This window comes from Bombyx mori, chromosome 13 (assembly GCF_030269925.1).
Source record: "Bombyx mori chromosome 13, ASM3026992v2".
In the NCBI taxonomy this organism is placed as follows: Eukaryota; Metazoa; Arthropoda; class Insecta; order Lepidoptera; family Bombycidae; genus Bombyx; species Bombyx mori.
Window position 1 is genome coordinate 11,278,396 of NC_085119.1, and position 16,192 is coordinate 11,294,587.

Consider the following 16,192-nt stretch of genomic DNA (forward strand, 5'->3'; position numbering starts at 1 on the left):
ATTTTCTTTCGAACGCCTCTAGATGGTTCGGATCTTAATAGTCTTAGACAGTTGCTCCTAATTTCCTAACATGCTGTCTTAGCCCTTTAATTCTCATCTTAACTACTGGTGTTACAAGTCCGCGAAAGTGGATACTCCATTCTTGGTTTTACTAAGGTGAAGAAATCGTGTGCCCTGTTTCGAAGGATAGGATAATCGTTGTACTAATGTATTCTAAGCTACAATCTTATGTGTCAAGCTAAGCAGTGGCATTCGTTGTGATCTCTATGATCTAGAAGTCACTTAACAGCAGATAGGCGATGAGTTCCCAAATAAATAAATAAATTACTAAAAACGAACTGTTCTTATTTCTGTCAAATTTGAATGGCTTTTATGTGTACGTATTTAGGAACAAGCAACTGTTTTAAGATCACATATAAAATAAAAATAATATTGTTTTCTTTGTCTGTACATCTTCGTATATAAAAATATAATTATCAAAGTAGCTTTATATTGAACGTTTTCAACTAATACCTTCAAGCATCTATCTCTCTTGTTAGTTCGTAATAAGCCTTTCAAGTGGGCAACAATTAATTTGAATTATATTTATTTTCATAAAATAATATGAAAATGTTATATTTAATAAGTATTACGAGAGCTGATGTTTACTACTAATTGGTTCCGAGAAGTCCTTCATCTACGCTAACAGGATATTTGCCATATTTGATTCAATGAATGAATTCGAAATGCAATATCAGAATATATATACCTAAGATACAAAAATTATATATTTTATTTATTTATTGCTTAGATGGGTGGACGAGTTCACGCCCCACCTGATGTTAGGTGGTCAACGGAGCCCATAGACATCAACCACGTAAAGACACCGCCTTGAGACATGAGTTCTAAATCTCAGCTCTTTACAGTAGTACTGAGGATCAACAAAATAAATAATATAACACAATACGACGTAACTACTCCTAAATTGTTCCAGGTGTATTCATTAGTCAGTACATAATTAACGTTATAGTTAATAAACGTAATGATTATTCGTACATCACTGGATTAATACAAAATAAACTCCAATAAATGTGTTTTAATTAACACCCTGCTAATATTACAGAGACACCTTGCAATACAGTATCTCAAACATAACGTAAAGCGCCGATCTTGTATAAATAATAAATAATTAGAAGTGCTTTTAGTCGACACAAGTCAGTAGTGAGCCACGCTCAGCTTAGCACTCTAATTGGGCACTGAGTCGGTTCGCGGTGTTTGACGAATGGACCAAGAACTGACAAACAACACAGTATATTACCTACTCAGGACGTACTCAGAATTGGCCACCAGGGGTCTGCTATTTTTTATTAGACTAATAACATTATCGACATAATAACTACACGACGCGTACAATCTTATTTGAGACTAGCGACCCGCCCTCGCTTCGCTTCGGAAACATTAAATTTTATTATTGATAGCTGAGTCCCGCGATGTTACCCGCGGTTATTGTCGTACCGCGGGTGAAGCCGCGGGGCGAAGCTGGTCTTAAAAAAGCCTAAGTTACTTATATCATCAGCTACCTATCAGTGAAAGTCTAGTCAAAATGAGTCCAGCCGTTCCAGAGAATAGCCGGAACAAACAGACAGACAGACAGACAGACAAAAATTGTAAAAAATGTCATTTTGGTGTATATACCGTATATATTACAAACAGACACTCCAATTTTATTTATATGTATAGGTTTAGCGACGTCGTTCTTCCGTGTCAGGTCTGCTTTATATTAACAATATGAGATTTGGGACTGAAATAGTTTTACTGCATCCGGTACTGTTATTTTACTATAGAATTGCGCACGGAAATAACCTTTGATAATCAGTGACGTAGTAGTGCAATGCAATTAATTGACATCAATACCTTTCTCGGCAGAATAATTCCGAGAATATATCCATGGAAAAGATGTTATTGGAAGTATTCCCCGTACACTTGTTTGAATAATCGAACTCATATACGTTACAAATATCACATGGCATACGTTTCACATGATAGTTTACATAATATTGTAAGTAGTCCTATGTATTGTAATACGCGGGTAATATTAGTGGTACCTAAGGTAAAACTCAAAACTCGAATCCATTGGGATTTCCTACTTTCTCTCGCGCTTACTCGAGACAAAATAAACGTATTTAGAATTAATATATCGTAATTAATTACTGAAAGACTTCGTAGACAAAGCCGCAATAAACATTGTCGAGAAGACACGTTGACTTCAAATGTACAATATTAATGAAAACAAAATCGCTCAAATCTTCGTGCTGAAAACATTGAGAAACAAGTCGAAATCCTAACTTTTACTTCAAAATGATAATAGGTAAAGAGCCTAAGAAAGTAAATGGCCGCTAAATTCGAAATTATATTACAAGGGAAGCTCTAACATTTAATTAATTACACAAAAGAAATGATCTTCCTCATACGATAAGTGACAGAATTTTTGCGAACACACACAGGTAAATATGATTCCGCTACGATTGATTAAACGCAATTATTTTTCATTATTGCGAACAGAGAATGAACCCAGTGTAGTCATAACAACTAATTAAAAGCATTCGTTCAACCCTTGAATAATAATACACTGTGCTGCAATATTGCAATCTGATCCGGCACGAACGACAACGATAGCTAAATCGGGCACTGTATTTAATATTCAAACTCAATTATGAAAATTTTAAGACCTAAAATGTATAATTACATTACTTGGAAAAACGAGCACATAAATTTTGTTTCTTTGTTAAAAAATGGGGCAATATTTCCTCCATTCCATCCATCCGTATGTCGCAGACATTTTTCTCGGACACATTACTATTATTATTATGTGTATTAAGCACTGCCTTGCCTGAGAAGACGGCAGGACACACTCCGGCGAGGTGGGCAACAATCGGCCGGAGCGTTAGGGACTATTGGGAGAGAAACCGGCGAACTATACCGGCATTGTCCAGCAAGACTGCTTTTTGCATTTGGTCTACCACCGACTTTTTGTCGAGACCAGGCCTCTCGAGATGTTTTGAGAGGCTTTTAGGGACCAAGCCCTTATTATTATTATTATTATTGACTGTTAGTTGTATAGTTTTCTATACCGATATGTCTTCGAATCCGAAGTTGAGATACATACATAAACTTTTCCAAATCGAAAATAAATGTTAACGACGCGGTAATTGAACAAATCGGGCGCAAATATAAGTCGAAGCCCTGTCGGATGCTATCTAGAATACCTGTATTCTATAAACCACTATTTTGCGGAAAATTACGCAAAACAATTGACACAATATCTACATAGTACGTTGTTTGGGTTACCGGTTATTTGAACTACTTTGTAATAACATTTCAGTACACCCTAAAGTCGTTTCAGAATATTACTTCAAAACTTTAACTTGGAGGTTTAATTAATAAAATATGTTTAAATCTAATCCTAAAAAAAAGTTTAGTCGATATTTAAACACGGACTAATTCCGCTGTAACACAAAGCTAACTAACAAATACATCAGAAGTCCACTCGGGTGATTAGTAAGTGCCGCACCAGCTCTGCACCGTACAGTATTTGTGCTGTTATTAATTCGGCGTAATTGAAAGCCGATCCATCCACAGCAGCGGGCTGCGATTGCGGCCCCAACCAAACGATTCACTCCAATTAAACTCTCTAACCTTTGAAATTCTGCCCGAAAACATATTCTTTTGCTTTGTTTAACGTGCAACAGGAAACATTGTGTAATTATAAATACAGTTTTGAACAGTTCCATTCCGTTATGTTTTTTTTTTGTCCTGGCTTCAACCACTCAATACTATGGAATTTTTTGTTATTTATTTTATTTTTCCATTTTTATGTTTAATTAAAATATAAGAACTGTCGTGCATGTCTGTTTTTAAGTGGTCTTTTACTAGAAATATTTCCTAACAATTGTATAATAAGACACGGGCGATATACATAGTTTAATGTATACAGGCCGGATCAGAAGTTGTAAGGCATTATTATGTAGAAAGATGCGGCTTCATACGGCACGCAGAATACAGACTTCTCTTTGTTTTAGTCAGGAATTTGTTGTGATGACAGACCAAGTATCACTATAAGAGAGACGACACCTTTGAGACTGGTGTTGCCATAGTCATCATCATTATCCTGCCCTTCTCCCAGTCACCTGGGGTCGGCGCAACATGTTTTCTCCTTCCATACTCTTCTATCATATACCATTTCTTCGCTCACTTCCCTCCTACCCATATCGTCTTTCACACAATCCATCCATTTCTTCTTAGGTCTACCTCTTCCTCTAAATCCTTCCACATTCATAGTTAACACTCTCTTAACAACCTCATTTTCATTCCGTCTCATCACATGTCCATACCATCCCAAACGTGCACTCCTCAGCTTCTCTGTCATAGGTGCCACTTTCAGACTTCCTCTAACATATTCATTCCGTATTCTATCCATTCTCGTTACTCCACACATCCATCGCAACATTCGCATCTCTGCTGCATTTTCTGGTGTTGCCATAGTGTTGGAATAATTTTATAGCTTTATTTCGTATTGTCTGTGTTTGCTATTAAAATGCTATTTACATAGACGAAGCCATAAATGAAACTTTTTTACAAATAAATTTTCAGTCAGTCTATAATTTATTGAACAAACTTTCGACTAGCTAAATATCTAATCTTTATCTAAGTTATTCTATGAATGCTAAAGGCCGAGACGAAAGAAGTAGAAATTCATGTTATTACTAATTATTATTAATTATTATTATTAATTCATATTTACGTATTGATTTTTATTACGAAGACAAGCTGAAGAAGAATTAGTCAGCTGTGCGAAAAGCTGTAACATTAGATATATTATGTTACAATAATAAGGAAAATATTGACCATTGAACTCTTTGCAACAAACAACGCGTGTACATGAAGACGGTCGCCTACCATTATAGATACGTATTAAATATTGCCATCGATTCTACAATCGAACTAACATTAGACCTATTAACTTTAAGCAGTATTTAGCCAATCACAGAACGCAATGTATCTGTGTCATTGAAATTGACAATTCGTGACGCAGTTCAGAGCCGCGTCGTCTGCACCTCAGCGCACGCCCACACTGTTCCATCCAGTCTTTCATGGAAACAGCTCAATAGGTTTCTTGATTTGCTGGCAAATTGCTAATCAAGACCGTAATCAAAACACGGCAGGTACGCATTGAGTATTGAGTGGTAATTCCGAGGAGTGGTGGTCCGCGCCGGGCCACTGAGCGTTCAAATTGCCGTGGCGATGTACACCGTTCATTACCGCGCACCCGTTGTTTGTTACTCCGTGAACTGAACTACACAAGGAAATTAACGTTTCCACGAAACGGCCAATGAACCTTGATATTGTTGATTTATGATAGATTTTCAATTTTGCGAGATCGAAAATTGAGTCGTATCGCGAATCGATGTACTTAAATATCGATACTAAATTGTTTTACTCGATTAAGATTACGGCACAAAACGGTTTTGCTTCAAAGCGTTTCAAAGCCTTTCAAAGCGTTGTATGGCACAAAATTTATACAGACGATTTTTAAAAAAACTGTTCAAATCAAATGTCTTTTAATCTTCATTTGATTTCTTAAAAAAACATATCATTTCATAAATGTATTTCACATTAAACTATTATATTATATATTATTATAAACATTATTTTTTGTTCAGAAAAATCACACTGTTTTTGCATCACCTTATGGTGGGCTAGGAGAAAATTGCCGTGACATTAATTTTGTACAGCTTTTGTTTTGTGCGCAAAATATATCAATTAAAAAGTCAATTAATTGCAAGAAAGCCTACGAAATGTTGGAAATAGCATAATGACAATAAAAAACACGAGATTAAACTGTAAAAGCACTTTTAATTAATTAAACTATAAAAAATCTTCACATTAAATTTTACTGTAAAATCTTTAAGAATAAAAAAAATTACAACAATCAAACATTCAAATCATACATATCGACGCTTGGAAGGCAAACGTGACTAAGCGACAATGCGTGAACTTTACAGTAGACTAATTTAAAGTTGAAATACCTGAAAAAAATTCAATTTTAACAAATCTAGCTGTAGGATTGAAATTATTTTAATAGACCTAGAAATATAGATTTTTTGCGCATCGAATATGGTTATTGCCTATCATTTATGTATAAAGCAGTTATTGTCGCTTAGTCACGTTTGCCTTTCAAGCGTCGATATATTCATAGTTTACCCAGAAAAGTCTGATTGTTCTTTACCAAGGTCATGTGAGCAAAATTGCCTAATTGTCAACATAAATCTTCACTTAACTATCGGTCACGGGCACTCCGATTTGTTATAAGGATGTATCTGTGCGGATCTAATTTGTGCTTTGTATCAGTACACGCAGACTGGTTTCAGATTGTAGGTGAATTGAATTTGATCAGATAGTATCGATTAGTCCTCTAACCAGTGCAATGATTAATGGATTGTTCTATGCAATCAGCTAATTGTAAGTTGATACGTAGCCGGACGTTAATTAATGCTTTATTCGATTTTGAAATGTTTTTCTGTTATAAAATATTTAGTAAGCAGAGCCTTAAAAATTTTAATTGACCTTTAAACATCATAACTTTTGCATAAAAACTCAAAGTATTTTGCCGAACAAAAAATAACGATGCAAAAGTAGTAAAGTGGACACAGTTTGGTTGAGTGGTTAATGTCATTGAACGATTTGCATAAAAACGTCGCTACGAGCCCTTCGTTCCAAACTTTTAGGCACGTATTAAAAAGTACTAAAATCGAAATGGGACACGAAGGGGCGTTCCATACTTTTATTAAAATATGGCCAAAAAAAGTTTTAATACACGTAAATTATTACTGGCCATAGTGATGTTTATTTAACTATAAAAAAAAAGTACGAGTATCAATCAACCCGAACCTTTTATCAGCTCCGAAATAAACGTTGAACTTTTTTCATTTCAGGGACAAATTCAAAGAGACCGTGCGTGCATTCGAGAAACACTTGAAAGTTGACAGAGATCAATATTGGGTTTGCGGCTTACTGCGCCCTGTCGTTAATGGATTTATAGATCAGATATTCTTAGGGCATATCTAATTTTATTTCCTTGGCAGTGCAACAAAATAAATTTACTACAACCGCAACGACAATTCTTATTTCTTAAATGTGGTAGATTACATCAGTATAAGGCATAGATTACACGTTTTCAGTACTTTTATCGGCACTAATTGACTTGCCAACAACCCAATTGAGACATAAACGACTTATTGCTCACTTGAAAGCTAAGTAAATTGTAACAATTTTTTTTTCGCATGTATATATACATCGAACGCATTGATTCACTGGCACTGGCACTTGCATTAATACTAAACTAATACCACTAATACTTGTGACAAGTAAATAACCAAATTTATCCTATCTAAACTCGCCTTCTAATTTAGACCACTTGACGGAATATGGTTCAATGCGATAACAAACGTCTAAAGCCGTCGCTAGAAACAGATTAAAAGAAATATTGTGATCCGTACTGTGATTCATCAATACACTACATCAACCTTTTTTACCCAATGTCGCACTAACAAATTATTAACAAATTTGCGACCCACTTACGCAAAATTTTTGACACTTGAAATAAAGTACATTCATTAAATGCATACAAATCAATACATCATTAATCTATTAAGCCTAGTTGTTCAGTTAACATATAGTAAACAGTTGTATATTTACCCTATAGATGTAATTCTCGCGGAACATTTGACAAATGTGTCTTTAAGAACCGCTGCACCAGACACAAGACCCTTGTTTTAAAGTGTCTAAAACCCAGCGGCTATAACGCCTAGTCCACTCGTACCAAATGTTGCGGCTATGAAGTTGTTAAAATCTTCCACAAAATACTATTTTTTTCTATTTAAATACATTATTTATAACATTTACGTACGTACATTACCCTTAATTATCTATCTATGAATACTTTGGACAGTAACGGAATTTCGTCACATGTACCTACAGAAATCCGCAAAAATACCAATTTCCGTAACTCGAGACATATTATTGTGTATTTTTCTAAAGCAAAGCGGTCCGCTTTGATTGAAGACTGGAAAATATTATATAATGAAGTATAACTTATAACACTTTCTAAAATATATATAAATCATCTGATATCTTATCATGAACGTCAAATTCGGTAAAAAATTAAGTGGAGTTCATGAGACTGTTTTCATTGAACAATTTGATAAAGAACGAGTGCCTTTACAATGATAACCTTTCAAGCGGGTCGCAACTTCCTATCGCATTTCTTCGATTAGGCCTTCTTTCTCAACGTATCCTTACAAGTTGCTTGTGGTAAATACAATGTTGACCGTTAACATTTGATAGTGGAAATAAAGATAATTTATCTGCAACAAGATATTGTTGTTTTCGTTCAGAAACATTGTAAGCGTCACCGTCATCGGGTTTATTTATTACATTTTTATCTCGACACGACACTAATTAGATGCAAAAACAAAATACAAATTAAGATATCGAGAAATAGTTGCATTAAACAATTTTAATACTTTTTTTTGTCTAAATGAGAGTTCAAGTTCACGTTACCGAAGCCCGTAGACATAGCAATGTGAGTGCCACCACCGGCCTTGAGACATGAGGTCGACGTCTCAATTGCATTATACAACACATTTTAATTATAATGCTCATGCAATTTGATGTGAATCGACCAGATTATCAGTGTTAGTCTAAGGGATCAATTTCCGGTTGGAATCACTATCAGCTTTGTTAAAGATATTTGATATTCGGATTTGGACCACCAAATTCTTATCTCTTATGTTTTTAGTACCCAAAGCGCAGGAGGAAAGCCTTGCTTGCGACTATTGAGTATGCAACTTTTTTATTTTATCATTCAAAGAAGCGTTAAGGTATTTTCCCTTTTTGCCCTTATATGATTGCCTAAATGGAAGTAGACCATATTTTAATTTGGTAAGCTTAATCCGAGAATCCCACTCATTACCATATTAGTGGGGAAGTTAGGTTAGGATCTGTTACTAATAACTGACAGGAAAGAAGTAACAATAGAAGTTTCAGTCTTATCATCTCATAAGCCTGTTTTCGTCTAAGCTACTCTGATATGGGAACATAGATTATATTTTAAATTTAATTGACGTAAATATATCGAAAGCAATTTACAAGTCGAATTAATTAACCTCCCTGCATGACCTTAAATTAAAGATAAAGATGTTTTTATTCATGTTAAGTTAAATAATTAATGTTCATAAGCAACTGTGATTACCGACCGATTGATGGTATGTCTTCTGTCTTTAATATTGTTTTTGAATTTAGAATGCATACAAATATACCTGGTGGTAACTGTTCACCATCGTTTATCAACATCAGTAAAGAAAAGCGGCTGCCTATCACGAAGAATAATCAAAAATAGGACTAAAACCTTAAAACTTGGGTTAAAAGAACAAAATGCAATGATGAGTAATCATTTGAAATCTGTATTTATTTTGACAATTCACGTCATCGTGACCTTAAAGATAAAACACTCGGTGTAATCGTATCAGCCGATGCGACATGCCCCTATTCAAATCCCACTCGTGTTTCTAATGAAATACGGAATTAATACATATACAGACGGGATGTCATTCGCCGATGAAGAAATAACATCGTGTTACAAAAATCAAACTAACAACATTTTTAAATTTGCGTAATTACCGGTAACAATTATATATTGTAAGCCCGCATGGATAGGTACCACCATCCTCTTTGTTTCCGCCGCGAAACAGTAATGCGTTGCGCTTTGAAGGGGGGACGGCCACTAAACAATACAATTGACACATCGAACTCATATCTCAAGATGGATGACAGCATACCTCTTTTGACCATTGGCTTCCAACCGCTTAAGGCAAGGTTTTTTCTTTCTTAGATATATGAACGAGCTAATGCCAGCAGCGTAGATGACGCCACCCACCTTGAAACATCAGTTCTAAGTCTCAGTTTTTACAGCACGACGGCTTCCCTATTATTCACATCGAAACGCATTACTGCTTCACGGCAGAAATAAATTGTCCACCTGGTTAGGTCTCTCCCACCTAAATAATAAAACAAACAAGCTTTAGAGTATGTTATGACCTCGCTTCAACAACCCTCCAATACCTCAGTCCACGATGTCTTCCACGCAGCCGAGGAGAGATGAGGCTGACGCAAGATAGTCCAAGAGAAATTTACTCAAATAGGCCACTATCCTCGGCAATGAGGATTATCAACGCAAGGATGACCTCGCAAATTCTTAAATCACGTGAGAGATTTTAAGCTATAAGTCCGGCTATTAATAAGAAGATATGGTTATGCGCCGGGGCTCTAGTTACTAGTTTGGACTACTTATTTATTATCGATTTATATCCTCCCGCTCGAGTCTTCATCCATCCCCATCCTGAAGCTGGAAAGGCCTCCGAGTTAACAACAATCACTTCCATTCCAAAAAAGCCTTATATGGTACTAAGGTTCAAATATATTTTCTGTCCCAATACATAATCACGTAATTCCTATGTTAAGTCAACACTAGGACTGTTGTAAGACACGGCTGGGCACAATCGACTTGCGTATCTCTGCTACATAGAAACAGTTTCAAAATTATTATTAAAGTCTTAAGCTTAAAGCCTTGAATACATCAATACACAGATGTATTGTAATATCTGATGTGAATAAATCTAATTGAACTAATGAAGGAGGAATTTCTTAATTAGTAGTGTTCGAAACGAGTCGTAGGCATACGTATTGTACCGAAACGGGTTAATTACGACCGATAACTCTTTAATTAACCTACCTAATAACAGAGCATTTGCATTGAAGCCAATTAGGAAGACGGCGGAATTATTACAAAGTATAGGTTATTTCTCGATTCTAGACTTTCCCAAAATTAATTAGATTACTAATATTAATTAAAATGTTACATATGTGTTGCGAAAAATTTAGTTCTAAAACCATTTGTGACAGAGTTCATTCATAGAAATTGTGCGTTGCAATTGCATTTAATTATTTTGTTTTGTAATCGGAAAGTCAATATTGGCTGTATACTAATGACTTCCGACGTCAATTTCCAATGTCTGCAATCAAATCGTGTGTCAACGCGCGTCATTCATCACGCCACCTATGGTTATCGAAGACCATAATGTTGTCGCAGGATGCCCTAATGAGAGATCAGTTATAACTTTCTAATTAGCTACGCATATTAAAATAAGGATGGATGTTGTTGAGTAAAACATGAACCATTTATGTGTTATTTAGAGATATATCTATAGTAGGATATTTTAAAGTTTAATAGGATTTTCCCTTTTTCGTACTACATACACATTTTTAAAAATCTTAACTGAAATAATTATTATACTTTTTGTTCAATCGATACAATAAAAATAGTTGATTTTTTTTAACTGAACCACATGGCGCTGATTAATAAAAACCTTTGCTGTCATATACCTACATATCATGTAGTCGATCAAAGTATAAGACAATAACAAAAGATCAGATTATACACTGGACGCTTTTGCGAGGATAGGGGGGAGGGGGTGTCATTATTATAAATCAGCTATATTTTTTTGGGTTCAGTAAACATTGTTAGTAAGTCAGCGTGGCCTGAAAGCCAAGACGCCCGAGCCATTGGTATCGAGCGATGCAACTGTGCCGGTGTTCGAATCCCGCAGGCCGCAGGCAAAATTATAATTTGTGTAATCACTGGTTGTAGGACCTCTTGGGAGTCCGCACGGGTAGGTGCTACCACCCCGTCTATTTCCGCCGTGAAGCAGTAATGAATTTCGGTTCGAAAGATGGGGTAGCCGTTGTAACTATACTGAGACCTTAGAACTTATATCTCGAGGTGGGTGGCGCATTTACGTTGTAGATGTCTATGGGCTCCAGTAACCACTTAACACCAGGTGGGCTGTGAGCTCGTCCACCCATCTAAGCAATAAAAAAATAAAAAAGGGCGGTACCAATTTTTCTTATAATTTGCGCAATCACTGGTGGTAGGGCGTGTTGTGAGCTTGCACGTGTAGATATAACCACCCTGCCTATTGTTGCCGTGAAACAGTAATGCGTTTCGGTTTGGAGGATGGAGCAGCCGTTGTACTACTATAAAACTGAGACTTAGAACTCATGTCTCAAGTTGGATGGCGCCATTTACGTTTTTTATGTCTATTGGTTACGGGAACGATATAACACCAGGAAGGCCGTGAACTCAATCGTCCATCTGAGAAATAAAAAAAAACAAGCAATCCTGTAATGGAACTATACTTAAACGTTTGTTTTCTATATCTTTGGGTACATTACGCCAAATTTCGGGACCTCGAACTAAATAAAAGATTCAAACCTTGCTAATACTTTAACGTTGTAAAATAATTTTAAATTGTTACTTAAGTCTTATAACTACTTTATGACGTGACTTATACGAGTATAACAATTAATGTGGTTATATCTATAAAGCATTGTAACATGGCAAAATACATTGAAGAGCCTCTAATTGACGATATTGTGAGAAATGAAAATTGAAAAAATACAACTTAATTATAAAAATTAAACAACAGTTACTCAGAAAAATTGGAATATGCCTGCCATAGAATTCGAACTTAGGCATAGAACCCGCATTCGATACGAGTCAACCGAGCGTCTTATCTATATATTAATACGTGAAGCAAAAACTTTATATCCCTTTTTAAGAAAATTGCGCCGACGGAGGAGTATGAAATTTTCCACACTTATAGAGAATATAGAGAAGAAATGCACAATGCTATTTTTTTTTTAAATAATGCATAAAAGATACATTAAATCAATAAAGAAAACATTACACACACTACATACCATGCATTTGACGCACACACGCATGCATACTATTTATTGTCAAACTTTTGTTCTTGACGTCTGTGGTCAAATTAAGAATAGATTAAATATTGTTTGTCTTTATTAATATTTTTTATAGTGTAGCCTTGGCGAAATTTGTGATTATAGTATGTGTACAAACTTACAATTCGAATTAATTATAGTCGAATTTCGACTACTGCGGGAACTCTAGTCTATTAAGTTACGGATGCATCAAAAAGTCCTTAAATATGCTGCTACATTAAGTTCGAAATTTTGGTTTCAAGATAACCAATACAATTACGATAATTAACGTTCACTCTAGCAGCGGGTGTACCACAAAATGCTAATGTAGTTCTACACGAGACAGTGCGGCCCTAATTAAATAAGCAAGGAGAGGAAGCACCGCAGCGCACGGCTGCTGAAAAACATAAGCCTCGCCAACAAGCTAATTACTGATGACCTTCGTAAGGCAGGGCTACCATCCTCTTGTTTAGCAAGCATAGTAATTACGCAACCACAATTCCCTATACGAGACATAAATCAATTTTGATATATATTTTAGAGGGCAATAGAATTGGTATTTTTTTTTGCTCTTGTATGCAGACGAGCATACGGCCCACCTGATGGTGAGTGGTTACCGTCGCCCATGGACTTCAGCGATGCCAGGGGCAGAGCCAAGCCGCTGCCTACCGCTTAATACTCTCCACAAGCCTCGTTTGAAGAAGGACATGTCATAGCGCTCGGGAAACACCGTGGAGGGGAGCTCATTCCATAGCCGGATGGTACATGGCAAAAAAGACCTCTGGAAACGCACTGTGAATGACCGCAGTGGCTCCAGGTATAGTATGGTATTTCATTGACAAGTGAACAAGCTCACGGCCCATCTAGTGTTAAATGGTTATCAAATTCCATAGACATTACAAAATTAATAGTATCTTGAGATTTGAACTCGAAGTAAGCACACACAGAGCAATAAGTTCCGTGAAAACTGCTAGACACGGATAAAGATCATGAAATGGTTTGTTGCAATTTTTAGTTTATTTCCCAATAGGGTTGTCAAGCCGATAGCTAAAATTTTGAATCTTAATCTTTTCCTTGTTATTGAGGATTGTAAATCATTTGGTAGATACTGTTTGCAGTCTTTCCAACACTTATAGTTTTTCTGATACCGCGATTATCACTTGGGATTTCGTCATCTTGGTCTTCGACCCCTTTTATTAAATTTAAATACAATGATAAAAATATCATGTTTCCATTCTATCAAGTCCATCTATCTAGTCAATTTAATTTAAGATTTAGTTAGACTAATATAGCGAAGCATTGATACAACCATCGACCAATGCGAAACAGAATTCAATTAGGTCTTGTCAATTTTATGTAGGTCGCTTTTAAATTTTATTATTGCATATATACTTTTTAATTAAGAAATACAATGTAATACAATGAAAATCTAGAAAAATAACTTATTTTAACAGTGCGATAACCCTGGAATGTTATAGATTAAATTTATTTGCTTGAAGACAATAGTGCTGCATATCAATAATTATTCCTCGGTACTGCGTGCAGTTCCTAACGACAACTTGGCAACCCTCCGCGGTTCACGCACATGTCACTTTTAATTAGTTTTAATCGAAACAAAAAAAAAGTCTTACAAACGCTTACACGTGGAAATGTGAGTCAGAATGCCGATATCAAATTAATTAAAACAGTATGTTAAAAATTTTTACATAACAACTGCGTGCGTCAATTATATTTTTCATTATTTAAAGAAATTAAGTAGTCTTAATTCCAATCAATATCATAACGATATTTCTTTCGTTTACTGAAAAGATCCAATTTATTGACACAAAATTACCCCGTGAATTGTAGGTATCAAAAAATAACTGTACGATAATAAGTGAAAAACTGTAATTGAATCATCATTTTTTTGGAATTCCTATCAGAAGGCTGTTTTAATGATTAGATTTAAAAAAAAACGGTGCAAACGATGTGCTTTTTCAACACAAAACACTACCGATGTTCTTATAGACATTGTTCATGTTAATTAAACCTAATACTTTATAATACTTTGATGTCTCTAATTGAGACAGTTAGCTCAGCATAAGGAAATTAAAAGTTTCGTTTAATATTAAAAATATCAGTCATTAAGCTAATTAGTCATAAAATAATAACATCATAATGAAATCTAATATGATTTTAGGCGCGTCCCGACCAACGGATGGACCAATCACAGCTGATTAATTTCTCGTAACACCCATGTTAAAGCTTGTTTATTAATTAGTCGAAAGTTAATTAATTGAAATGCATTATCCACGAGCCATGTTGAAAATAATGATTGTAATGTGTCTTTATTGAAATTTTAATTATACTATTCCATTGAATTTGATTTTATTAAATTGGGGTAGCTTTATTAGGGGCGCGCATTAAAGTTGAAATATCAATAAAAATCTACATTAACGAAATATGCCATTGATTTTATATGACAAGTGTTCGCTTGGTGTTCGTAATTCAACCACAATTACTAAAACATACCTTAAGATTTAGTTTGATTTTACATAATTTTATGTTTGTTTTTTGTTTTGTTATTGTGATTTTTTCTAGTAAAAGTGTATATAGGTTATTTTTATTTTTTTGCTACCCCTCAAAATCTCGTCACTAACTACACTGGTAGCTAGCTAAACAAAAAGTAATATTTTTGCCATTCCCTATATATTTATGGAAGATAATTCTGACTTTTCAGTTTTAAAATAAATTATTATCAAGAAACACCGGAAGACCCGGTAGGCGGTCGAATAAAATTACATTCATAGACTAATTGTATCATTCGTCTTTGTTTTTTCTATTTCCTACGTTGTAGATTATAATCTTTATTTATTATAAGCCTTGATAAGTCGCAAAACGTCAAGATAACAACGCAGATAATTATTAACAAAAAATAAATAAAGAATAGCGTGAAACAAACTGTTATGAAGCTATTAAAAAAAAATAAGAAAATGTCACAAGAAAAAAAATCATCGCGATTAGTAAAATGATGTCAATTAAACTGTGTACGTTAATTATTCGTACATCGTAGCCAATGTTTATAATTAAAACGAATCGGGTACCACGTTCTAGAGTTGTAGCTCTAATGAGATACTTGCTAATTAGAGAATAAACAAGACGGATATGGGAATCTAATTGGCTTTTGGGACAAGCATGTTTCCTCTGATACTTTTTTCTTTTGTTATATAAAAAGGTGGCTTTATTTCTGTACCGTTGCAGTGAGGTAATTATGCATATACATTAAAATTTATTACGCATATTTATTATATTGCATGATCGGCTATCCGATTTAATT

General features: G+C 34.9%; 1 protein-coding gene across 2 annotated transcripts in view; it reads right to left on the reverse strand.

The window, feature by feature from the left end:
* LOC692949 (beadex/dLMO protein) overlaps positions 1 to 16,192 on the reverse strand; it is an 84,157-nt gene that overhangs the window by 50,760 nt on the left and 17,205 nt on the right.